Raw genomic sequence first — 9,178 nt, 5'->3', positions numbered from 1 at the left:
TTTTTGGTCCGGAGCCACCCCCAGGTGTTATAAGATCTAGATCTTGACCCTGAGATTCCTGCCACCGGGTTCAGCGCCCTTTTAAGGCTTGCACACTTGTATTCAGTGGCTCAGTTATTGACTACAGATTGGACAAGTTACCTTCCTTTGCTTTTGTGTGCCCCCTTTCCCCCCATGCAAACTAAGAGCATTGAGGCACGTGCTTCTGCGGTATTTGGCGAAAGGCCCCTCACACCTCACCTCCCTCTTTAGTCCTGGGGAGCAGCCCCGCTGGGGCCCCACGGAGGGTCACAGCTTCCTCCCAGGGGCAGCGGAGGAAGGAGAGACACAGAAGGATGATTATCCGAATATCCCACCATCCGATGGGATCCCCACGCCACCCCCTCCTTAGGAAGATAATCTGAGCCTCAGCAAATGTGCAGAATGCCACACGGGGCGACCTCCCCGTGTTCCCACTGCTCTGCAGTTCAGGTTACTCACGGGATTTCCAAGTCCAGCACGACCCTGTGAGAAGAGGACAAGGATTGTCAGCCACAACTGTGCAAGTAAGGAAACTGAGGCTCAGAGAAGCAGCTTCCCTCGGCCTCACAGATGGTCGGTGGCAGATCTAGGGCTGGAACTGCCAAGCCCTGTTCAGGCCAGGATTTTCGTTTTAAAAAGCAGCAGCAGCCCCATGGGGCGCCTGGGTGGCTCAGTCAGTTAAGTGTCTGAGTTCAGTCCCGATCTCACTGTTTGTGAGTTCGAGCCCTGTATCAGGCTCCGTGCCGACAGTTCAGAGCCTGGAGCCTGCTTCGGATTCTGTGACTCCCTCTCTCTCTGCCCCTCCCCCACTGCGTCTCTCTCAAAAATAAATAAAACATTAAAACATTTTTTTTTAATTTTTTTAACGTTTATTTATTATTAGAAGACAGAGGAAGTCAGAGCGTGAGCAGGGGAGGGGCAGAGGGAGAGGGAGACACAGAATCGGAAGCAGTCTCCAGGCTCTGAGCTGTCAGCATGGAGCCCGACGCAGGGCTCCAACTCACAAACCGCGAGATCCTGACCTGAGCCGAAGTCGGACGCTTAACCGACTGAGCCACCCAGGTGCCCCCCAATTTTTTTTTTAAAAGCAACAGCCTTCAGGAGCACCTGGGTGGCTCAGTGGGTTAAGCGTCTGACTTTGGGTCAGTTCGTGATCTCTCAGTTTGTGAGTTTGAGCCCCACTCTGGGCTCTCTCCTCTCAGCACCAAGCTGGCTTCAGATCGTGCTGGTGCTTTGTCTGAGGAAGTTTTTCCTCCTTTAAAATTGGGGCTTCAGGGCTCATATCTTGATAAATTGCGAACTGCCTCTCCCTGATTTCCTTTTCTGTACCAACGTTATAATCCTTGGCATTCCCACCTTCCAGAGGATGCTAGGAATCCATCGATGGGTGGTATTACCGTGACAAACAAGAAAAAGAAAATCGGATTGCTCTGTAATGCCTAGTAGTGTGAAAATACCATGAACCACTTTATCAGTGAGGGGGGTCTCCTGGGTCAGCCCACGCAGCAGGGAAACCTGTTCCAGTAAGGGAGTAAGGTTGGGACCATGAATTTGAAGGGGAAAAAAAAAAATCAAGTAACTTGTTCCATCACCAAAGTAACCACCTCTTGGCTTCCCAGCCAGACGGAAAGCCCCTGGGGGCAGATCTTGTCCTCTGCACAGGCATAACTCGGAGATATTGCCGGCTCAATTCTGGACCACAACAAAGCAAATACAGCAATAAGGCAGGTCAAATGAACTTTCTGATTTCCTAGTGCCTATAAAAGTTATGTTTATATGACTTCACTCCTATGAGGATTTTAAGAGGCAAAACAGATGAACGTAAGGGAAGGGAAGCAAAAATAACATAAAAACAGGGAGGGGGACAAAACATAAGACTCTTAAATATGGAAAACAAACAGAGGGTTCCTGGAAGGGTTGTGGGAGGGGGGAATGGGCTAACTGGGCATTAAGGGGCATTAAGGAATCTACTCCTGAAATCATTGTTGCACTAGACGCTAACTAACTTGGATGTAAATTTAAAAAATAAATTAAAAAAAATGTTTCAAGTTATGGGGGGCGCCTGCGTGGCTCAGTCGGTGAAGTGTCCAACTTCGGCTCAGGTCACGATCTCACGGTGGGTGGGTTTGAGCCCCACGGTGGGTGGGTGGGTGGGTGGGTTCGAGCGTCAGGCTCTGGGCTGACAGCTCAGAGCCTGGAGTTTGCTTCCGATTCTGTCTCCATTTCTCTGCCTCTCCCCTGCTCGTGGTCCGTCTCTCTGTTTCTCCCTCTCAAATATAAAATAAAAAAACAAAAAATAGATACCTTAAAAAAAAGTTATGTTTACACGGCAGTGTAGCCTAGTAAGTGCAGTAGCATACATCTGAAAAAGCAAAGTAAATACCGTAATTAAAACATACATTATCGGGGCGCCTGGGTTAAGCGGTTAAGCGCCTCGGTTAAGCGTCCGACTTCAGCCAGGTCACGATCTCGCGGTCCGTGAGTTCGAGCCCCGCGTCGGGCTCTGGGCTGATGGCTCAGAGCCTGGAGCCTGTTTCCGATTCTGTGTCTCCCTCTCTCTCTCTGCCCCTCCCCCGTTCATGCTCTGTCTCTCTCTGTCCCAAAAATAAATAAAAACGTTGAAAAAAAAATAAAAAAATAAAACCTACATTATTGCTAAAAAAAAAAAAAAAAAAAAATGCTGACCATTATCCGAGCTTTCACTGAGACATCATCCTTCATCACAGATCGCTGCAAGAAATATAATAATAATCAAAAATTCTGAAATGTTGTGAGAATTGCCAACACGTGACCCAGAGACACGAAGTCAGCCAATGCTGTTGGAAAAATGGCGCCGACAGACTCAACTGCCATTGACCTTGGATTTGTAAGAGACGCGGGTATCTACAAAGTGCAGTAAAGGGGTGGGGGGAAGGGGTTGCCCGCATCTCCCACAGAGCCGGGCGTGGTACCCAGCTTCGGATGAAATGCCCTAGAAATGGCTGTGACTTTTTCTGAGATGGGGCATTTTCTGGGCCCTGGAGGAGAGGATGCGGATAGGCAGAGAGAAGCGATGACTGAGGGCCTGAACCTGAACCTGAACAGTGGCAGTGGCCCCGAGCTTCCTCCACGGGGCTGGGATCATCACAGCAAGTTGTAGGTCCTGAAGTTTGGAATTTTGGTCTTTAGCAAAAACGAGCACGTTCGGAGCAACCTCCAAACCCAGAGGTTTGATCATTAGACTGCCGACTCCCACCCGAAGACGGTCCCAGCTCCGATCTGAGCTCAGCCCTGCTGTTTGGGGGGGGGGGGGGGGGAATCCTGGCCACGTCACCCTTTGCCTCTGAGCCTCAGGTGTCTGTAGAATTGGGGATGATGATCCCTCCCAAGAGAGTAGTTAAAAAGATGAAGATTAAAAGGAGAAGCAGGGCGGGGTGGGGGGGGTGGGGTGGGGGTGCGTGGGTGGCTCAGTCCATTTCGGCTCTGGTTCGTGAGTTGGAGCCCTGCGGTCAGGCTCTCTGCTGTCGGCACAGAACCCATGTTAGATCCTCTGTCCCCTTCTCTCTGCCCCTCCCCCACTCATTCCCTCTCTCTCAAAATAAATAAGCTTAAAAGAATTATTAAAAACTAAATACATAAAAGGAGAAGCTGGTGTGCAAGTACCTCGCAAGTGACTCAGATATCAGGGGTTTTTATTGTGCTTCATTGCAATGATTTTGCCCAACTGCCTCAGCGGGCAGAGCCAACGGCACACTAAAGGGCCTTGGGATGCTCCGGCCTCATCCGGGAAGTGTCTTACGTGCAGATTCCGGGGCCCCGGTCTCAGACCTATTCAATCAGAGTCTCCGAGGGAGGGCGGATCTTGGAGGCTAGGCTTCGGCAAAGCTCCGCCCATCCCTTCGAAGCCTACTGCAGTTTGAGGACCACCGGGTCACAGGCTCAGGATGTACAGTGTCTGTGCGGGCTGGCCCTCACTCTCCCAGCTTCCTCCTCCTCCTTTTCCTTCCCTCTGCTTCCTCCAGGCAGGCGGGTGACCCGTCACCTGGCCAGGCCCTGCCCCTGAATGCTGTGTGACCCTGGGAAAGTCCCAACTCCTCTCTGGGCCTGGGTCCCCTCCAAGATTCCCGTCGTGTGTTCCCAACGCTTAGGAAAAGCTCCTCTCTTGCCCCCATATTCCTGGAGAAGTGCTGCCACCCAGTGGCCATGGGGGAAAAACACCTCCTGGGGCGCCAGGGCCCTAGCGGGAGTCCCCACCTCTCCAATCCAGTCACTGCCACCACCCGCCGCCCGGCTCTGGTCTGGCTGGGGAGACCAGGAGTCTCTGTACCCTGTGGGCCCTGAGTGAGACCGGTCATACGCCGGGCTGTGACCAAGGTGCCCGCCCCTCAGTGCCGCTGTGGCCCCAGCACAAGGCCTGACGCCTCACCGACCGCTGGCTTCAAAGACCCCTGTGGAGGCCAAGAAACTGGGGGTGAGGGGATGAACTTTGGTTCAGTTGAGCAGCAGCACAGAGATTTGGAGTGTGGGTTGGAGAATCGAACATAATAACAGTAGTCCTGGCAGCTGACACTCATTGGGCCTTTGCGTCGGGCCCTGTTGCCAAACAGTCCCCGTATGTTAGCCCAGGTAAGGTCACTACAGTCCTCGGAGGTGGCCGGAGACGCCCGAGAGGGAGCCGAGGGGCAGGATGTTCCTGTGGCGGATGTGAGCGGACATCTCCGAGGAACAGAAAGGCCAGCGTGGCTGGAAGGGGTAGGGCGGAGCGCAGGAAGCGGTCAGTGAGGTCAGCGGGGGTCAGAGCCAATGTTATTGGCACCCCTGTTTCCCGGACAAGGCTCTGAAGGGTTAGACACCTCTCAGGTCATCGCGGGTAAGGCCAGGGTTTGAAGCCAGATGCGTCTGACCCGGAGCGGCTCTGTGATCGGGCTGTGTGGGTGTGGACGGGTGACCTGGCCTCTCTGAACTCAGCCTCCTCAGCTGTACAAGGAGGGTAACACCTCCGACTTCGGGGCGTTGAGCGAGGCCCCGAGTCAAAAGGGGAGCCCAGTGGGAAGGGGCGTGATTGTAGATTTGTAGGGAGCTGGTGAGGGGGGCTGGACAGACCATTGGCTCAGTGGTGGCCATGTGACCCTGGAAACCTCACTTGACCTCTCTGAGCCCTGGTCTCCGTGGGTAAAATGGGTACCATGAGAACCTGAGTGTTGGTTCTAAGTCAGACCATGACAATCCCCTGCTCGAACCCCTCCGCCATCTTTCCAACACACGCGGTCTTCTCCCAGATCTGGGCCTGGCTGCTTCTCTGGCACATGGCCCCGCTTTCCTCTCTGTCCGCATTCTGTTCTAGCGCCTTTTGCTGTTCCTGGAACGTGTTGGAATGTTTCCACCTCAGGGCCTTTGCCCTTACAGCTCCCTCTGTCTGGAGCATTCTTCCCCGGGTACACTCACCCCCTCACTTCATCCGTGTCTCTACTCACAGGTTATGACCTCAGGCAAGCCCTCCCTGCTCGCCAGCTCAAGCGCAGCCCTTGGCTGGTCTCTCTGAACACCCACTCATTCCCCAGGACTACAAGTTGCCCGCTGGCAGGAGCCTGGCCTGTCCTGGTCACGCCTTTCGCCAACACTTAGCACAGTGCCCAGCACGGATAACATTTGATGCACATCTATTGAATGAATGAATGACTGTATCATCGAGACCGCCGCTCAGAGGCTGGGGAGTGGCCAGAGACGGCGGAGGGCTCAAAACCCTCAGAATCAGGGCCCCAGACTCCATCTGCCTGGGCAGTCGCAGGTGCCTAGCAGAAGAGCAGAACAGTCAGATCTGTAGGTGGCTGGACCCCACTGGCTACTGCTGCAGGTCGGTGGGGGTGGGGGGAATCTCCCCTCCCCTAATCTGAGCAAAGTGGGGGAGCAGGGCCCAGGAACTGCACGGCAGACCCACAGACCGGAAGCTACGATGCAAGGCAGAAGGGGGCCACTCGCCCAGTGGGTCAGCCTGAGGGCGATGGGTCTGTGGAGGCCAGATCGCCAGATCCTCCTGGGGACAGGAACGTCCCTCCCGCTAGGTCAGCAGTGGCCGAGGAGGAGAATTAGCATTGCTCACAGGCATTTGCATCCTTCCAGAAGCCCCTTAGCGGCTTGGATGGAGCCATGGACCTCCCTGCCCTCCTCTCTTCTCAGTGGCGTCCTCCAGTAGTGGGCTGTGGGCTCCCGTGGGGCCCTGAGTCCCCCCAGCCGTCCCCAAACCGGCTCTATTCCTGGCTCGGCTTGGCATGCAGTGGGCTGACCCCTGACCTCCCCCCCCCCACACACACACACACTGCTAGTGCTCTGCCCCCAGAGTTAGGTCAGTGATGAAAGCCTAAGGGGGTGGAAGGAGAGGGACAGTGCCTGATTGTTCCCCACCCCTGGCAGCGAGGCCCCGCGGGCCTCAGTGTGACTGGCTCTGCGCGCTCTTGCTTTCGCCCGCCACCCCCACCCATCATTGCCTTTCCCTTTCTCTGGTTCATGAGGTCTCGGGCTCAAGTGGGAAGTTAGCAGTCGTGTGGATGCGGGGACATCCCCAGAGATTATGAATCAGTAGGTTCGGGAGTGGGGGGCCCATGGTTCAGACACAGGGCAGGGACCCCTGGGAGGACTCCCACTTTGGAAAGAGCCTAGGACCAGAGCCAGAAGACCTCGGGCACCACTGGCCTCCTCCGAGCCTCTGCCGAGTGTGAAATGGGACCTTGGGATGCTTAGGAGAGATCCAGCCCCACAGGAACGCTGTGAGGGTGACATGTGACACAGATGTGAACGTGTCTGCTCCCCCTTCCCCTCTGATCTGCCACGGCCCCGCCTGAGTGTCAGTCTCTCTGTCTTGCCCCATCCGCCGAGCGGTCCAGCTCTGTTCCAGCTGGCCTGATCGCTATAGCTTTATAATAAGCCTTGATGTTTGCAGGGTAAGTGCCCTACCTCCTTCTTCCGTGAGAGTGTCTCAGCTACTCTTGGTGCTTTTAGAATCCGCTTGACAAGCTCCACCGAAACCCTGTGGGGGGTTGATCAGGACTGAATTGAATCTAGACATTGATTTGGGAAGAAATCTGTGATATTCAATCTCCCTGTGCAGGTTAATGGCTATCTCTCTGCATTTGCTTAGAGTTCTTTCTTTTATTGAAAAAAAAAATTTTTTTTTAACGTTTATTTATTTTTGAGAGAGAGAGAGACAGAGCACGAGCAGGGGAGGGGCAGAGAGAGAGGGAGACACAGAATCTGAAGCAGGTTCCAGGCTCCGAGCTGTCAGCACAGAGCCCGACGCGGGCCTCGAACTCACAAACCGTGAGATCATGACGTGAGCTGAAGTCGGACGCTTAACTGAGCCACCCAGGCGTCCCTCTTTTACTTTTTATTAAGAAAAATGTCAGGTGTACAAAAAGACAGAGAGGAGGGTAACAGAGAACTTTCTACCCCTTACCCTTCGTGACCGCTCTGTGTTCAGCCATAACCCTGTCCCTTCCTGCCCCTTCTCCCTTCCCAGCATTCCTTACTTTCAAGCAAGTCTCTAGGGTCTCCTTTAAAGTCTTCTAATAGTGTTTTTGATTTTTTTTTTTTTTTTTTTTTTTTGGTCTTACTTTTTGTTTTCAAATAGTCCTAGATTGACAGGAAGTTGCAAAAACACTATAGAGAGTTCCTGGGTACCGGTCACCCGGCTTCCCTTAGTGGTGACATCTCACTTTATCCAAACTGGGAAACTGACATTGGCCCCACCCACAGACCTCGTTCAGCTTCCATTCGTTTTACGTGCATTCGTGAGCGTGCGCACATGAGTGCGTGCGTGCGTGCGTGTGGGGTTCCATGCAGTTTCCTCCCTTGTGTGGACTCGCGTAATCACCACCACGAGCCAGACGCAGAGCTGTCCCACCAGCTACCATCTCCCTTCCCTCCCTCCTCCCCAACCCCTCCAACCACTAATCAATTCTCCCCTTCTCCCTCTCGCTCCTTTCGTCACGTTGAGAACGTGTCACATTCGTGACCCACACAGCATGAAATCTTTCAAGATAGGCTTTTTTCATTTCCCATAATTCCCTCGAGTCCATCCAGGTAGTTGCGTCTGTCCATCGTTAGTTCCTTTTCTATTGGCAAGTGATATTCCACGGTCTGGATGTACTAATTTTTTTAACCATTCACTCACTGAAGGGCATTTAGATACATTTAGATTTTTTTTTTTTTTTTTTTTTTAGTGAGTTCTCTGCCCAACGTGGGGCTCGAACTTGCCACCCCAAGATCAAGAGTCACCTGCTCTACAGACCGAGGCAGCCAGGAGCCCCTGTTTCTTATTTTTGACTATTACAAATAAAGCCGCCGCGGGTAATTGTGTAGGTATTTTCACGTGGATATTAGTTTTCTTTCTCTATAACAAGGACCTAGATGTGCGGTCTCTGGGTCAAACGCTAAGGGTGTGTTTCGCTTTTTCAGAAACTGCCAAGGTATTTTCCAGGCGGGCTGTACCTGAGTAACGTTTTGTGCTTTTCTCTGTAGGTATTTTGTCAGATTTCAGTTTTGTTACTATTGCAAATGGAGCATTTTTAAAAATTACACTTTGCTCTCATGCTTATAAACGTGACTGCTCTTTATTGAGATCTAATTTACACAATATAAAAGTAATCATTTTATTTTATTATTTTTTTTCTTAATGTTTATTCCTTTTTGAGAGACAGAGACAGAGTGCGAGCAGGGGAGGGGGAGAGAGAGAGAGAGGGAGACGCAGAATGCAAAGCAGGCTCCAGGCTCCAAGCTGCCAGCGCAGTGCCCAACACAGGCTCGAACCCACGGACCGCGAGATCGTGTGACCTGAGCTGAAGTCGGACGCTTCACCGACTGAGCCACGCAGGCGCCCCATAAAAGTAATCATTTTAAAGTGTACAAGTCAGTGGGTTTTTAGTATATTCCTATTGATTGGATATTGGAATATTCTATATATCTGTTACATTTCATTCGTGGTTCTAATAATTTGCTTGTAGATTATTTGGGGTTTTCTATGTAGACAATCCTAGCATCTGCAAATGATGCTTTCCAATCCATACACCTTGTTGTTTTATTATTTTTTTTTTACTCTCTTATTGCCCTATCTAGGACCTCAGTTACAATATTAAATAGACGCATGGATGCAGGCAAAATTGCCTTGCCCTGGATTTTAAGGAAT

General features: G+C 52.2%; 1 long non-coding RNA gene across 1 annotated transcript in view; it reads right to left on the bottom strand.

Moving 5' to 3' along the window:
• Window positions 1-223: 223 nt before the first annotated feature.
• Window positions 224-9,178, bottom strand: part of LOC123591592 — a 59,366-nt gene continuing 50,411 nt past the window's right edge. Inside the window, exon 5 of the long non-coding RNA XR_006709417.1 lies at window positions 224-504. This is a non-coding gene — a long non-coding RNA (uncharacterized LOC123591592). The remainder of the gene's footprint in view (window positions 505-9,178) is intronic.

Source organism: Leopardus geoffroyi, chromosome B4 (assembly GCF_018350155.1).
Source record: "Leopardus geoffroyi isolate Oge1 chromosome B4, O.geoffroyi_Oge1_pat1.0, whole genome shotgun sequence".
Taxonomy (NCBI): Eukaryota; Metazoa; Chordata; class Mammalia; order Carnivora; family Felidae; genus Leopardus; species Leopardus geoffroyi.
The sequence above is the reverse complement of the archived record's forward strand: the minus strand, read 5'-3'. Positions and strand labels throughout refer to the sequence as shown.